At 37.9% G+C, this 17,367-nt stretch overlaps 1 protein-coding gene across 2 annotated transcripts in view; it reads right to left on the reverse strand.

Annotated features, from left to right (window-relative positions):
• MAN1A1 (mannosidase alpha class 1A member 1) overlaps nucleotides 1–17,367 on the reverse strand; it is a 141,415-nt gene that overhangs the window by 30,738 nt on the left and 93,310 nt on the right. The gene's annotated exons all lie outside the window — the stretch shown is intronic.

Below are 17,367 nucleotides of genomic sequence, written 5' to 3' on the forward strand. Positions count from 1 at the left end.
ATTAATGTATATATACAGAATAGGCTTTAAGTTAAAAGTACTGCATGCAGCACATCCTTCTTAACACATGAGACTTCAATAGAGTAGGATAAGTATGTATTGTCTGTCTGGGCACTCCTATGAGGATGAGTAACTTCAGTTTAATTACGACCTAAAGATACTTCACAGGAAAATTAATCTTAGGATTTGTGTTGAGAAGAGAGAAAAGCACATTTATTACTAAATCCCCACTAGAAACTAATGCTGGTTGCAAATCTACTAAAGTTTCATTACCAAAAAGGTGGGGTTTTTTTCCCCTTGAAATTTCCAGCAGCAATATTCAGAAAATGAAAGAAAATTAGAGAAAAGCTAGGCAATGTTTCAGAGCATATAGGTGAATAATGACATATTAGACTAGCACTATGTATGTTACATATAAATACACTTATTAGGTACTGGAATGTCTTCCACATTTCCAAGTTGTAAACAGCATTAAACAGAAACACATCCATTTAAAAATAAAATTTTAATTCTACTTTTACACATGAGCAACCACCGCAGTCATCAATTAGCAGTTGCACAACCATGAAAATATGGTAGTCTTCCCAAGGTAAAATGTGACTCCAAAAAAAAAAACCAAAAAAAACCAAAACCAGAAAAACCCCCAATAAATCATGATAGAAGTTCTCAGATACATTAAAATCTCTTCTCAAAAGATCATCTATAACTGAAGTTTAACCAATACATGGAAAATAAGACTCCATTAAGTCAATCTCCCTGCTCTCTATATTAACATGGTATTTTGAGACTTCTGCAAGACACACAAAATAAAACCAAGCCATGAAACTTTAAAAGCAGAGAAAAGGCACAGAGACACAAAGGAAAGAGATCTGATGAGGCTCCTCTGGATGACCATAAAGGTGCAAGAGGCTGGGACACATGCATGTCCTCTGATGTAAATAATTGCCCAAAAGTGTTTCTAATCTTCATAGCTGCAGACCAAAACCAATGACACGATGAAATCAGGGTACTGCAAAGATGCACACAATCCCAACTTGATATGGTATTTGTGTGACTGAAACAGAACACAAGTTTTATGGTATCTTAATATCTCATTTTAAGGTCTATCTTACAAAGACTAGAGTACTTTTTACAGAGTGAAGAGAAACCCACGCCTGGTTTACGAACTGTCTGCACTTCAATCTACTGTGGTCTGGAATTTCTTTGAAGGGTAATGTAAAAGCATGAGATATTACAGAAAATTGGACAAGGTGAGTACTGTGAGTACTGCAGACATGTCTGGAAACCTCTTCTTTGCAGTCTGAAAGAACTCAGACTGGTTATTCACCCAAGAACAGACTCCATCTCTGGTACATGCTGTCTCAAGTTCTAACTGCTAACTTCTAGACAAAAATATTTTAGCTTATTTTCAAATCACCCGGAGTGAAAGAGCTGACATAAAGTTCACAGGAAGAAAAAAAAAAACCAAACCCTCAGAATTTTGAAAAGTTACCATGTTGTGGTGCAAATGGAAAAAGCACATGTGTTTTTTTCTATCAAGTTTCTCAATCAATCTCAAAGTGAAAACATCGAGCTGTTCCTGCAGGAAGGCATCAACCAAAATTGACAGAAAACGTAATAGAGTTCCTACTTGCACTCAACCCCAGTGGATGCTGATATCAATACAACCTGCCAGAACACTCTGATGTAGTGTGTTTTGTTAACAAGGAAAATTTCCAAACACAGCTGTCAAAAGGTTTTCTGCATGAAGCAATGAGTTTTGTACTGAGTGGAAGATTCTTCTTGTTTAAGATCGTTCAAAAATTACGAACTCTTCAGGCAAAAAGTAAGTAGAAATAAGCATCTATGTTACATCTTATGTAATATTTAATGTAGCTTTCATTTCTTAAGTTGGGTCAGGTGGTTAGGAAAAAAAAGCATCAACATAATTCTGGTAAATCTGCAAAATAAGAAGGCTATGTGTTGGTTTAGCCCCAGATGCAAGCTCTGTCACCGAAAAGCTCTTTTCAGCAAGTGGTAGAGCCCAAGATTTGCACTTCAGTCCCTCAACTATTTTTCATGCAATGTTCAGCTATGGATGTCTGGTGTTTTCTCATATCATAGAATGATCTGTGTTGAAAGGGACAGTAAAAATCATCTTGTTCCATCTCCCCTGTCATGGGCAGGGGCACCTTTCAGACACTTCTCCAGACTGAACAGCCCAATTTTCTCAGCCCGCCTCCATAGGAGGGGTTCTCCAGCCCTCTGATCATCTTAATAGGATATATTTCATCTTTGGGAGCAATGGAATGGTTTTCTATATTCCCTCACACTAACTGGAACAGCCACAGTACTGCTTTTGATTCCATTTAACTCCACCCTTATTTTAGGATGATAGTCCAGTGTGCACAATGCAGACAGTCAGCTCCTGAGGAGAGCAACCAGGAAATACTCAACAAAGCTTTCAGCATACAGAATGTGAGAAATTTCACACTCTGATAGTCTGTGATTGAGAAAGTAGACTTTGACTTTTGTTTAACAGTATCTTAAAAAAAAAAGGAAATGAAGAGGGTGCTCTTTTTCAGCCCTTCCATCCCCACTCTCCAAATCCTAAATATTGTGTACTTTTAAACAAAACAGAACTTTAAAAAGAGAGAACCTGAACAGAACAAAGTAAATGGAAAAAGACATCTATGTCAGGGATTATAAACAATGAGTACATTTATAAAATACTTGAGGCACTCTAGAAAATAACATGCAATAAATAAATCTAACAACTCTGTAAATCTTAATTACTAGGCATGGTAAAATACTGATTTCTGCCCATGCTCCCAACTTAGACATTTTTCCAAGCTCTTCACCACTACCATTATCAGGGTGGAAAAAAAACTTCTGCAAAGTTAAAAAAAGCAATGCTAAGTACCTGTTTACTCTTTAGCCATGAAGTCAATGCCAGGTATCTCATTACTCTTTGGTTATGAAGTTATGCACTGGCTTGCTGATGTCTTGAGATGCAAACCCGAGTTCTGATGAAAGTCTGTACTTCTACTCCCAAGTTCTATCAAACCAACATAATGTTGCAAGTCCCTACAGGTTTTTTCTGTCTGGAGATGCCCATTACTGAAGTTAGGAAACAGCAGCAGCAATCTGAACCCAAAGAATGATCAGGGCATTTGGGGGATTCTCAGAAGGTGGCTTATGACTCTGTGCCAAACTTATGTGCAGATCACTCTTCCCAATCAAAGCAAAGCCTGTGAAGCACTGAAAACTTTTTGCATCTTATTTTCACTCAGTTTCATAGTTTAATGCCACAAATGTCTTGTAAGCTGACAAAAGCAGTTTTCAGAAGGAGATGGAGGACAGCAAAGGGGGCCAGGTATGATACTTTTTATATTAGTTGCATTCCTTTGTCTTGCTTTCTTTTTGTAATTTTCTTTGCCACTGAATTGTTCAATTTTTCTTATGTTGATACTACAACCTGTACTAAGTGTCAGTCATGAACTGACACCAGAGATAGAAACAAAACTCCTACTATACACTTCAGGAAGGAAAGAGGGAAGGAGACGCGCTACTCAAACTACTTTGAAGATCCAGATGAGTACTAAAAGAATTTCAGTTTATAGGGCATTGTTTTAACCTATCTCAAATTACTGTGTCTAAAATCATATATTTTACACTGCATAAAAGACACAAAAAATTTCTGTAACATATTCACAGAACTTTAGGACTCATTATAACTTTAATTATGTAAGTAAGACAAATTTGAAGTCAGGATCTGGATCAGAGAAGCATAATATTTTGATTTATAATTTTTCTCACTGATTTCATAAATTTTCCTTCTGTACGCCGAGTGCCACAGAATCTGAAAACCGGTGTTTGTAATTCTACTGTCATTCATTCCTGGGAAACATGAGCCTGATTGACCTGGGCTGCTGGTAACTCAATTCACTATTTTCCCAGCAGACCGTTGTTGGTCCATCTGTACATTAAGGACAGAAAGTATGAGATCATTAAGTCTTCTAAAATGTACAGACTGTACCGAGAGAGGGGACCATAGAGGAAATATAAATATTCAAAGGTTGCTTTTTAAAAAAATACTGAAATTCAGAAGCAAAACCATATTTAAAAGAGTTCTTAAAAATTATACTACATCCCAAAAATATATAAAGCAGCAGCTAATTTTCAACTGAAAGAAAAAGCAAATCCTCAGGGAAACTGCACAAATACTTCAAAGGGCCAAAACACTTATCAAAATTCTTGTCATCAGTGAGCAGAACTGTTTGTCTCCACAGACAACTTGTTTATTATGCCCCAACCTCTCCTGGAGGATGCCAGGACGACTCTGCAAACTGGAGACACAGCAAGAAGCCAGAATTTCAATATTTAATGCAAAACGTACCAGCGTAACAGGATAGTCAATATCCTCCTGCAGACTTAGCTAGTAATAAGGTGTAAGGCCAGAATAAAAGAGATGCAGCAGCCACAATGTAAAGTGTCCAAGTATAGCTGTTAAGAAAAGTTTTAGAATGAAATATGAAAACAGGTTCCAACAGCCCCTTTGGATTTTACTAATGCTGGTATTTTTTTGTAAGAAACTACCCTGTGATTGTGGGTGAAAAGGCAAAACGCTGTGACAGAGAAATCACTGAGAAGGGTCCATTTAAATTAAAGCATGCAGGTTGTGCCTGGTACTTCCAACAGTGCTGAAGGACCAAGGAGGATCTGCCTGGAAAATACAGCTTGTGACTGAAATTGGTTAGGCTTAATCCTGTTTTAAGAGGATTTCTGCAGGAGAGGAGTGCTGCCCAGCCCAGTCCTCAGAACCTGGCTGATGTCCCTTCCCACCACCAGCTGTCGCTCAGACACCCAGGAGAGAGAGAGGGACCTTTCCAAATGGAGGTGGAGAAACAGGCAGAGGGTGTTGCAATGGACACACAAACTTCCCTGCAGCTTTCTCCTCCCAGCACCCCAGGATGCGCCTTGTGTTTCTCCTTGAGTCTCAACCCCTGAGCAAACATGCCTTGAAAACTGAAGTAACGTAGAATTATCAGGTTTTTTTCGTCAGAGAAAACCACAAACCATCCCCCCCTTTTTCCCCAAAGGAAGCCTGTGGTCCCCAGACGATTTTGAAAGCATAATATGATTGCTTTTCCATGCTTTAGTCTTAAAATTATGACCACATGCCATTTGGCTGCACAGCTGAAACCCCACACTGTAATTCAGCAGACACACTGTGTGACAGCTACAGGTCTGACCACGAGAGAAGGTGGGGAAATGTGAGAGCACTGCAACTCCAGCAAGGGGTACTCACAGAAATTAATCTCTTTGGAGCTCCCCTGATAATCAGTACAGGGAGATAACAGAATTAAATCACTTCACAGAGGAGATTGAACTGAAGATGGAGTCTTTCTTGTTACAGAGTAAACCCATGGAGACCAGTCTCCTACAGTTACCCCTTGCCAGGTGCCCAAATCTCAAAATTTCAATTAGCTTCACAGGTACCAGATGTGTTTTTTAACTCTCTACAGGCTAATACACATAACAAAAGGGAGGATTGGAGATAAACACTCTGTAATGTTATATTTTAAAATCTTTAATTACAGAAGAAGTTCTTTCCTAGCTCACTATTTATCTTTAATGTTTTTTTTTAGGAACTGGATGATTTTTAAGGTCTGTTCCAATCCAAACCATTCTACAATTTTATATTTCAATCCAGTTAGAACAATCTCCAAGGGCACAGTCCGTTTTGGCAGAATTGCTCATTATCCCTATGTTTTCCTTTTATAAAAAGTCAGTATATAAATACACACAGTGTCCAGCCACAGCATTTTTAATAAAGTGTTTATATATTGCAAAAGCCTTCAGTCTATACACTGCCAAAACTTTTGACATATTTATTTTCTGTCACTACCAGTCCTTCATAATATTTTAATTAAATCAACTAAGTCTCTTTAGAACAAATGAAGAGAGGTCAGTAAACCATCAGGTTTTTCACTTACCTACTTGGTATCTATATGTGATTTTAAACAAAAATATATTTAAAAGATGAAGTTGCTGTAGAGGCATAGAAGGCACAAAATACATCAAAATGCTAAATAAAACTTAATTGCTTTCAGAAATTCCTAGGCAAATGATTAAACTCAAACCCCAACAATTAATATGTTCTAAATATAGCCACACTCTCAACATAAAAAATAAGCAAATGCTAGGGAAATGTGTTTTATGGATATTACAGTAGCATCCTCTAGTATAGTACTGTAGAATAACCCTGCTTGAGCAGGAAGGTTGGACCAGATGATCCACTGTGGTTTCTTCCAACCTGACCCATACTGTGATTCTGTGATCCCCTAGGAAAGGGAGACAAATGGCAGCCAAAAGGGTGATTCTCAGAGGCCATTTTCATAGAGTATCTCATGTTTCATGAATTATTTAGGATTGCCACATCTGAAAATACTTTCAGAAGAATAATTTTTTGGATTGCCCTGAATGGAACCATTTGTCAATGTGTCGCAAAAAAAAAAAAAAAAAAGAAAAAAAGAAAAAAAGAAAAAAAGAAAAAAGAAAAAAAGAAAAAAGAAAACAAGAAAAAAAGAAAAAAAGAAAAAAAGGAAAAAAGTGGTTTCTTCTCTTTCCAGAAACCAGTGCTGATCGTTAGACATGCATTTCCTCCTAACAACTTGCTGAGGAGGCTAAATCCAATACCACAGACCACACTGCAGGAGTTAAAGGATGATCTGCTGTTAATACTTCTTAGAATAGGTTCCCTTCAAACTCCTGTGCTACATCTTTCTCCTTTTAGTACTGCAGCTAAGAATGTTAATAAATTATGCTGTATGATTTGAGTTTTAATTAGAGATTCATATTTTAAAGGAAAAGTAAAGACAAATCCAACTATGAAGCACACAGGAAATGCTTGCCTAGAGTTTCAATTGCTCCATTTGATAAATTAAATGCTAAAAAGTTTTTTTCTTTTTAATTTACTTCTTTCTCCCCCACCCCCAAAAGTACAATATATAGGTTTAAGGACCTGTCTTCACAGGCACTGAAACTGATGATTTATTTGTTAACTGTTCAAAGATATTTAATGTGTTTTTCTTTTCCCCCTAACTGGCAAGTCATCCTTACCCTTGTTTGAGAGTAGAAAGAAAGGTACAGAAATCCCATTTCCAATACACACCATTGGCACTCACTCAACTTTTCCACCCAAATCTTGTGGCAGGAGCTGCCAAGGCAGGGTCAAGCTGGGAACCTGTGACAGGACTAGCACAGTAACTGTATTTCTGTTAACAGTAAACTTTTTGTGGGCTTTAGTGGTCCCAAAATCACCCAAGGCATCCAGACTCCTGCTGGAGCTCTGACTTTTCCACAGTATCCCTTCTCTGAGATAGGAAAATGATTATAATCTGATTATAATATGATTATAAATGATTATAAAATGGTCAAGCACCTATCATTCACTATCTCAACAGCTGGAGACAGCTGAAAAAGAAACTGAAAATCAACTAGATAGCCTGCAGGGTAGTTTTTGACATCTGTTTTATTCCCCATTGTAAGGAGGATTGTGCAGGCAAATTCTAACAGCTGGTTAGTTTTTCAGCTGTGACAATAAATGTGTTAACTACTGCCCTTGCCTAACCACTGGCCAGCTGGCAGCTTCCAGCTCAGCCCAGCTGCCCTCTCTGAAGTCTGACTGATATCAGCTCTTACCTGCAGAGAAGGTCTTTAGGGGTGCTGACTTAGCAGGAGGAGGCAGACAGTGGATTAGTACCATCAGCAACCCCAGGAGGAAGACTAACACCAGTGGTTACTCAATTTTATGGGATGACAGGGAATAAAAAAAATTCTACATTTGTCCTCAATGTCAGACCAAACATGAATGTTTTTTACTGCAACAAGTGAGATAATGAAGAGGTATAGCCTCAAGGGCTATTAGTTTGAGAACATTAGTTTTGTCTATTTGCCTATTCATAGACAGTGTCAGCACTAATAGATGCTGATCTCCTGGCCACTTCAGTGATGCCAGTCCAGGAGATGCATCTGTTTGTATTGCAGACACATCATCATCATCTGTCTCAATGATGTATTGCACATCATCATCTGTCTGGAAATGAGAGTAAATAAAAAAAAAATCAGTAAATCTGAAAAATCAGATTGCTGTGGCTAACTGTTCATTTGAGAAGCTACCAGCACAGCCCCCAATAGATGCTAATATGAAACAGATTTTAAAACAAGATCCTTGCTTTTCTCCATGAAGTTCATCAGGTCCTTCAAAGGCAAAGTTTATAGTTACATTTTCCAAGAGGTTACCCTCCTTCTAGCATTTTTGCCTTTTATCTTTATAAGGAAACATACCCAGAGACCTATAGCTGCCCTAGAACGGTCACTGGCTCTTTATTGGACTTTCAGGCAAAAGGGTAAAATGTTCAAATGTTATCCAGTGGACTGATCTTCACCAAGGTGACCACCCAACAGGCAATTTCTCTTGAAACTGGACAGAATGGCAACAGAGACTGAAGAGCACTATTAATGTAAAAGCAGAAGGGGAGCAGGAAGCACATGAAGTACAAAATTTCCAATACCAGTCTATGCTATGGCCTCTGCCAGGACAATTCCCCAGGTCCCTGGAGGGTCAGTCAGCAGTGGCAGACACAGGGAAGGCAAGAGAGTTCTGTCTGCTCCATGCCCAAGTCATCCTACATGAAAGCCCACTAAATATTCTCTGTGGTGAAAGGTATCTGCTCATAATTAGGTCAGAGTAGTGATGGCCCCTGGGGAACACTTACATGAGAGGACACTGCAGTGAATGGAAACAGCAGACATGGAGCAGGAGGAGCCAAGATCCAGGTGGAGAACAACATGCCAGAGGGAACCAAGGCAACGAGGAAACCATCTCTTCTGCCTCTGGAGAGCAGCAGAGAATAAGCAAAGGCCAATGAGATTGCCTTTGGAAAGACTGTGCTTTACTGTATGCATTGAAGTCTGACAGCTGCTGAGAATAAAAATAAATCACCTCCTCCATGGAGGACAAAAATGACCAGATACCATGGAGTACTTCTGCGGTCTGATACATGGATTTTGGACATCTGGATCTAGTGATACTGTGTCTATTGGTGCTTAAAATAATCAGACTATCTTATTTTTACAAAACAGTCCATCCAGAGTGTTGGGCTGCTTTGTTTACATCAAATTCCTGTAACATTTCTCTGTGGAAAAAGACTGAATTTCTTTAGGATTTTACAGGCAGGGTTTGTGCAACCCTTTCCTTATGGCTGTCTGCCCCGTGACACTTCTCACATTACTGGTGCTCTAAAGGGGCATCAAAGCCTGTGGAATTGGCACTCTGTGGCAAACCAACAGAGCACTAAGCTCACATTTACATGCCCACATGGAGAAAGGGAGAGACAATTACTACTCAGGCATTACATGATCTGTAATATCAATATGACACGTGTCAAGTGTCTAAAGGTAATTTTCAGTGTCACCATCTAAAACTGCACTTGTTACCGTAATAATTTCTGATAAAAGTTATCTGAGCACAGCACAGACCTACATGTCTCCCACAACACACTAATGAATAAACTAAACAATTCGTGCTTCCTATTACTTTATACACTAAGGTTTAATTAATCAATTCCAAAGGCTAAAAAAGCAAGAGGGAATAGAACACAACAGAGCAACGCCAGAGATAATAAGTACCAGCATGGACTACTTTTAATCAGGTCCCCAAAGAGAAGTGAAAATAACAGGAAATGAAAGTAATGAATGGAATTTCACAGTTCTGCCATCCATGTGATAAGTTAAGACAGAATAAAAGGAGGTGGTATTAGAATGAAATTCCCTGCTGTAGCAAGTGGTGTAACTCAGTGTTACTGACAGTCAAAAACCTTACAGAGCCAAACCCAAAGAAAAAACAGACTAAGCAAAGCAAAAAAAAATAAACCAACAACTCCTGCTTCTGAGAAGCAGATTCACTGGGCAGGAAAATAATTAAGAATTTTGGAAGAATCTATGAAAATCACCATTTATCTCTATTCTTCTCCTCTCTACCATGCCTTTTTATACTAAAAGACAAACTATCTGCATAAGTTTGAAGCTTATTTTAGAACTTCACATTTCACATCGAGATTGCTTGCTGCCTTAAAACCACTGTAGCCACTGCATTTGGCACTTTTGATATACTTCAGTCAGTTCTACATCACTTTTCCAACATTCAACTTTTATGTTATCCTTTTTTTTTTCTTCTGAGGATTTGCTATAAATCCCCCCTCCGTGCTGATTAGTTCATCAACTTCTGACTTCAGTCAGTTTCTATCCCACATCAGATTTCTTTTACTAGTAATTGATGTTCAAGTTTCGCTAAACTGTTCTTTTGTTATATCAGTTGTATTGTCCAAGTGCAAAGACATGTCATTAACTTACGTCTGTAAAATTTGTTATGAATGTTGATGAGTTTGCATTTGTAACACAGAAATAGGATGGAGAATTGGTGCTAAACCCAGAACTTCCTTATTTCATTTTTTTCTTTTTGATGTGTTTGTTGGACTTTTTTTTTTTTTTTTTTTGGCTGTTATGTTCTTTTCCAGTTCCACAACTCTCCTCTTGCTCTCCCAGTCAACATCCTTGTTATGAGATAGTCTTTCTTTTACTGCCAGTCACTGGAGATCACATTGTCTCCACACATCCTCAATGAAGGCAGTGAGATGTTTGTCTGCTGGAGATCCTGCAAAAGCAGTCCCTCCAATTCAGGCTAAGCACACTCACAATCAAGAGTATAAATGTACTGAAACATTGTGAAAACCATGGTTTCTTGATCAGAAGGGCTGTATCAGTTTTTCAAGAAAAGCCACTACTGATCTTCTGGACAAGACAAAATCCCAGTATTTGATCTTTTCAGTCTCATGAGGATTTAAAAGAACAAGTAAAGATTCAAAGCACCGAAGCACAGATGGCAAGTGACAGCTATATGCAATTTCTCTGCCACTAATTTCCACTTTCTCACTTCCTAGCACTAATTTTCCAATACCCCAAATAATCTTAATCTCAATCTCAGTCATTTAAAATATATCTGTATCACTCCTGTCTGTACAGTTCATATTCATTCCTTATCATCAGAAAGTAAAGCTAAAAAGTGGATTGAATCTTTTTCCTCTCTGAACTCAATTAGCTCGTATTAGCTTCTCATGTCACAAAAATATTTTATGTGGGTTCACAGTCATTCAGGTTAAAAAGTCTTTCAAAGCATCTAGTCACATTTATTGTGCTTGATGCTGCATGTGGTGCCATTAAATGCTTGAATCATAGAATCAAAATCATTACACTAATGGCATGGCACCGTTATTAAAAATAATGGGCTGACACGTTGCAAAGGTCTGTTTCAAGCCGTTTTGTAGCTACCAGTCATTGCAAGGAGCCTACATCAAAGGCTTGCTGAGTGATAGTCAATTATTTCTCCTTCTAATACAGTGGTTTCAGACACTGGACAGCTTGTCACAGGACTTGCAGCTGTGATATTCATCAGATATTAACATTAACAAATGCTGTAAATTACACTTGCATAGGGATTTGCAGGTATTTGTATCAATCTAAACATGTACAATATGGAGACACCACTGTTGTTGAGGGAAACCACTCTTCAGTATCTGCTGTCACAGATGCTGTGACAGCTATATGAAACTCTACTGAAATGGCATTCTGGTTCACTGAAAGGGACAGCTTCCCTAGATTAAAAAAAACTTAAGTAGTCTTTTTCAGACTAGTGTTGTGAAAGACAGAATCTGTTTTGACAAATGCTTTAAGAAAAGTATAAGTGTCCTCTTCTTCCAGTCTGCTTCAATCTTCTTGTTTCCTCTTTACCCACACATTGCTGTGTCATAAAAATCCATTTGTTCTGGCATCAGATAAACATTTGTTTTTCTCAGTGCCAGTCACCAAGGCCTTGATCCTTACTCACAGTCAATAGAAAGACTTGTGGTTGCTTCAACAGGGACTGACTGAGCATTAAGATTCTCTAACTGTCATTAAAACTGTTGAAGAGACAATAAGTTAACACAAATGCAAGGAACCCCTGCAGCCAGACTGAAACACCAGTATCACTGTATAAATCCTTTCTGTTAACTCCATTCAGATTCAGGAACTGAGAGCTGGTTCGCTTTCTAAAAATCAGTGATACAGTGTAAAAAAAAAGTTTATTTTCCCAGCAAATGACACATTTGCTTATGCACAGTCTTGTCCTTCAATGCCTACTAACGACATAAAAATAAAATTTATGCCAATATTTTAAAGAAGTACTTACATGCAGTTTACATCCTTTTCCCATTCTTTATACATTTATAGAAGATATATTTATTCAGTATAATCCTGGCAATTTAACAATAAAGGGCCATCCTTATTTTTCTCAAATGACATTAGTTTCAGACATATCACTCAGCTAGGTGATAATATACATTATATTTATCAGATTCTGATTCTGAATATTATGCTTTTGCTCCATGTTTAATAAACACTAAGTTTTATTTTATTGCTCACATCTTCATAATTGAATCAAGCTCATTGCAGTTTGCATCATCACAGAAAATCAAACAATGGCTAAAATATGATCAAATTCATTAAGGTAAGATCAAGAAAATTTTCTCTTATATAGCAGTCAAATGAAAAAGGAAACAACCCCACAAACAAACCAAAAAATTACACATAATCTAATACACATCTGATTTTCACCTGAGGAAATAACGCTATTCTATGTTTCCTGTGAAAAGAGTTTCTGTTGTCAATTATTCTGTGTTCTACCTAACCCTGAACTTCACCAGTAAACTCCTTATTACTACTTCAAGCAACAAATACCTCTACACAACTGCTGTTCATCTTACAGATGAGCTATTTACAATGAAACCATGCTGACTATCTCAGTTGACAAGGCACAGCATAATACAGCTTTATTCCCACACAGGCACTAAAAATTCTGTGCCAGGACAATATGAGTACACCATAAAGAAAAGTCAAAGAAGAAAGAAAAGGACAAACATTACCTCAAAAACTCAGGAAAGCCAGATTAGTCAAGACCCTTATTTTTAAAGAAAAAATGATTTTGTTCCATAATCTCTCTGCAGTATTAAATTACAACAATACCTCACTACAGTAAATATCCTGAAGAAGGAAAGGAGCTTTCCACCCAATTACTTAACAATCCAATCGAGCTGAAAAAGGCTGAAAGATATTTGTTACCTTGGTAAAGCAGAAAATGAGAAGTACCAAACATTTATTCTAAAAGTACTTAAAATAAATAATCACAATCCATGCTCTAATACTCATGGACACATTTAAGATATTCCTTGGAGGATTTTGTAAACCAGATTATCAGATAATAAAGGACCTGGCACCGAGTAGTCAAATAATTTTCTTAAGAGTAATGGGACTTTAATCAATACAATGGAAATAATATAATAAAGGATGAAGTGAAATAAGCATGAAGAGATTACTGTTTAAAGTAATAGAACAAAAAGGCTCAGGAAAACAAACCACACATTTCTGGAACCCTGCTGGAGACAATATATGTACTTTTCGTTCCTGTACCAGCACACAGTGTTTCACTAATCACCTTGAAAAAGCTTCTGCATATTAACAACATATGGAAGGAAAGTACATTGCTATTTTTCTTTCATAAATTATCAATGAGAACAATGATGATACAGTTTTATGCAGCATTTAAGAAAATTTGGTTTCTGTCCCAATTCCAGAAAAACATTTTGTCAAAGGTCTTAAATGTTTTTTGTAATCCCTCATTGCTCTTGATGGCTTTAGTGAAAGAATCAGCATTTTAATTCTTTTTTTTTTTAAATTTCTTTTCTGTATTCCCAGCCACAGACTGGAATAACATAGCATGGAATATCTTTCAAGAATTGTCACATAAGAAGTACCATATTATTTTCCAATGCAATGAAGATCATGTCGGGAATGCAGTATGTTCTGGATAGATATGGCATACTGGTTTGTTTTCTTGACACTTCTGAAAGATAATGTCAGTCAAAACAAATGTTTTTGGCAATGTGCACAATTGTCTTTTCAGTACCAGAGAGACCTTGAACACAAAAGCCACCAAAATAAACTATCTTTAAGTCTATTATGAGTAACTTCTTGACACATTACATCGCATATTTGGGAATATGAGAGCAACACTCTGGCAAGTCCAAAGTGATCAGAGGAAAATAAAAAATTGAGATGACTCCCCTTTCTCACTCCTTCCTCTTTCAGGAAGGCAGATTTCCAAAGGGTATCTTCAAGGGCCAGCAATCAGAGTCCACATTTTCTTTGATGTGTGGGTGAATATAGGGATAGAATATTCAAGGCCAGACTCCCTTCTCCTCCCTAAAAGGCAAGCATGAAGAGCCACCTCTGCTACAGCTGTGGTCTCTGTGGGCAGGAACAGGTGTTTTTCTAATCATCTGAAGTACCTAAGACATGTTTAGTCAATTCATGACCAATTACCAACAAACCAATCTGTCTCACAAACAAAATTGACTCAAAAGTAGGCTTTTGTAAACTTGTACTACTCATGAAAATCTCAGATGCTAGTAAACTGTAACCATACAACAGGCTGAATATTCAAATGGCATCTTTAAGCCTTCAAAGACAAGACCAAAAGCTATTAGCCATTAAAGAAATGCTGACAAAGTTAGTTAAGCAAAACTCAATTAATTTACAAAGGGAATGCTGGGTAAAAGATAGAGAAAACAGTTCATTTATGGCCTCAGTAGAACACTGCAACATGACAACATTGCTAAAAGACTGGATGTTCTAATGCCTGTTAGAAAGTGTTCATTTGAAAAGAATTAAATTCAAAATAATACATTTTAAAAATTTTGTTCCAGTAGATTTCATTACCTGGAGAGGTTGCTGTATGACATGAAATGGGAAACCTGAAAGGTCAACCGGAAAGACTCCCAGAGCTGCTGTACCAACCACAATTTGCTGGGATGTATTTAAAACACATGAGCCTTTCCACAGCTAAGAATTGAATCAAGACATTTACATTAATGGGCCTTTGACAGACCAATTCTCAATTTTCTTATACTACGCAGAAACTGCACAACATGAGCACCATTACAAGATATATGGCATATGGATACCATTAAAGCTCAATTATAAGGAATACTTGCTCATTTATTTCTCTAAGCACTACTCCAAGGAATGTAGCAGCAGTTTCACAGATGTCAAGTGGAAATAGTAGCCTTTCATTTAATTTGCTGAAAGATTGTTCCCTCCTATTAACTAATTTCCTCCTAAAGATGTGTCGGTGTTATAACAATAAAGACGTCATTTTAACAGTAAGTTTAAACCAGTGAAGGCAAATTGCTGGAACAAACTACTTAGCTGTCTTGCTAACCTCTTTTTATTTCCTTCTCAATAGGTCTCAAACTAGCCCATCATTGTACAAGCCTCATTTTGCCTTTACCTTCTGCTATATGGATTTCTACAGTGACATGCATGTACCTCTGGCATTCAATGCTGGGTTTTTATTACTGCTTGTTTAATATAAAACAACAGACTATTCTTTTAATATTATATTCAGTCATACCACATCCTCTAAGCCAGGTCTACTCAGGTTATGGTATGCTATAGTGTCAAGGCCTGCTCATTAAAAATAAGGAAACACAAGGACATTCAGTTTATGTGAGATAAAAAGAGGGGACAACACCAAATATTTTGGATGTTGGCTAGGTGCATCCACCTATCTCAACATTTAGAAGAGAGTCCACATCTGCCCATTGGGTAAGAAGTCAGGCTGAATGTTTTCCCCAATATAAAGACATGTTAGTGAGCTCCTACTCTTCCCTGTCCTTAAAAAAGTCAGTCTGTAATGAGCTAAAAGTCAGACAAGGCAGAACACAATCACCAGTGTTGCTCATTGGGTTATTCATTCTAAAGGTTGACTTGCCAGGCATTAACTCTCTACTCTCTTTACAACTTACTCTCTACTGTAATAATTCCAACATTATACAGCAATATTAGGGAAAAAAGCTCAGCAGAGTCAGCCTACACAGAATCAAATTGGCCCTGTGATCTTCAGCATCTTCATAAATGACTTGGTCAGAGGTCTGGAAGGGATACTAAGCAAGTTTTCAGATGATACAAAACTGGGAGGAGGTGTTGCCTCCCTTGAAGGGAGAGAGGCCCAGCAGAGATCTCAACAAATTAGAGGGAATCACCAACCATACGAAGCTGCACAAGGGAAAGTGCCAGATTCTGTACCTGGGACAGAACAGCCCTGGATGTATGGACAAACTGGAGAATGTTACCCTGGAAAACAGTGCAGTAAAAAGGGACCTGGGGGTCCTGGTCTATGGCAAGTTGAACATGAGCCAGCAGTGCCCTGGCAGCCAGGAGGGACAACCCTATCCTGGGGACATCAGGCACAGCATGGCCAGCTGGGCAAGGGAGGGGATTGTCCTGCTCTGCTCTGAGCTGGGGCAGCCTCACCTGCAGTGCTGGGGGCTGGTTTGGGTGTCACAATGTAAAAAAGACATTAAGGCATAAGAAAGTGTCCAAAGGAGGGCAACAAGGACGATGAATGTCCTTGAGGGGAAGCCACAAGAGGACTACCTGAGGTCACTTGATCTGTTCAGACTGGAGGAGACTGAGGGGAGACCTCACCACAGTCTACAATTTTATTGTGAGGGGAAAAAGAGGGGCAGACAGTGATCTCTTCTCTGTGGTGACCAGTGACAGGACCCAAGGGAATGGCCTGACAGAACAATTGAAGTTTTTCAGCTAAGATTCCATACCTTTTAATGCTGTGAGGAAAAATGTCAGATAGCTACAAAAAGCCTTGAGGCATTCATATACATGACAGAATTTGGAGGAGCTTTTGGACATTATTACCCATGTCAGTTCTGCAACCACCCATTTTCTCAACACAGCTGAATGAGTTACAGCACTGGATATCATTTAGGGTTATATTCATCCCACCTATCTAAAAACTAATTCTTTAATGTGTACTCTTTGTCAGTTGTAATATCTTGCAGTACATGAAAGCACAGGAAAAAAAAGTTCAGCTGATGTAACTGAAAGTTACAGTATGATCAAACTGATTTACAGTGCTGGATGGCCTAATCCACCACAGAATGACTTCAAAGAATACATATGACACTTAAAAATCTCTTTCTCCAAACAGCTGCATGTCATGTAACTACTCTTATTTTGACATGTGCAAACTAAGCTTTATTAGGGCAAATGCTCCTGAAAATTGTGTTACATTGGTAACTTCACAGAAAACGAATAGCAAATTTGAAAATAAAACAATTTAGAAACTTAGGATATTGACAAAATGGTTTTAAGCATATTCAAATCATTCAATTATTTGAACAATTCAAATATGAATTATTTGCAACTACG

Source organism: Cyanistes caeruleus, chromosome 2 (assembly GCF_971803275.1).
Source record: "Cyanistes caeruleus chromosome 2, bCyaCae1.hap1.1, whole genome shotgun sequence".
Classification (NCBI taxonomy): Eukaryota; Metazoa; Chordata; class Aves; order Passeriformes; family Paridae; genus Cyanistes; species Cyanistes caeruleus.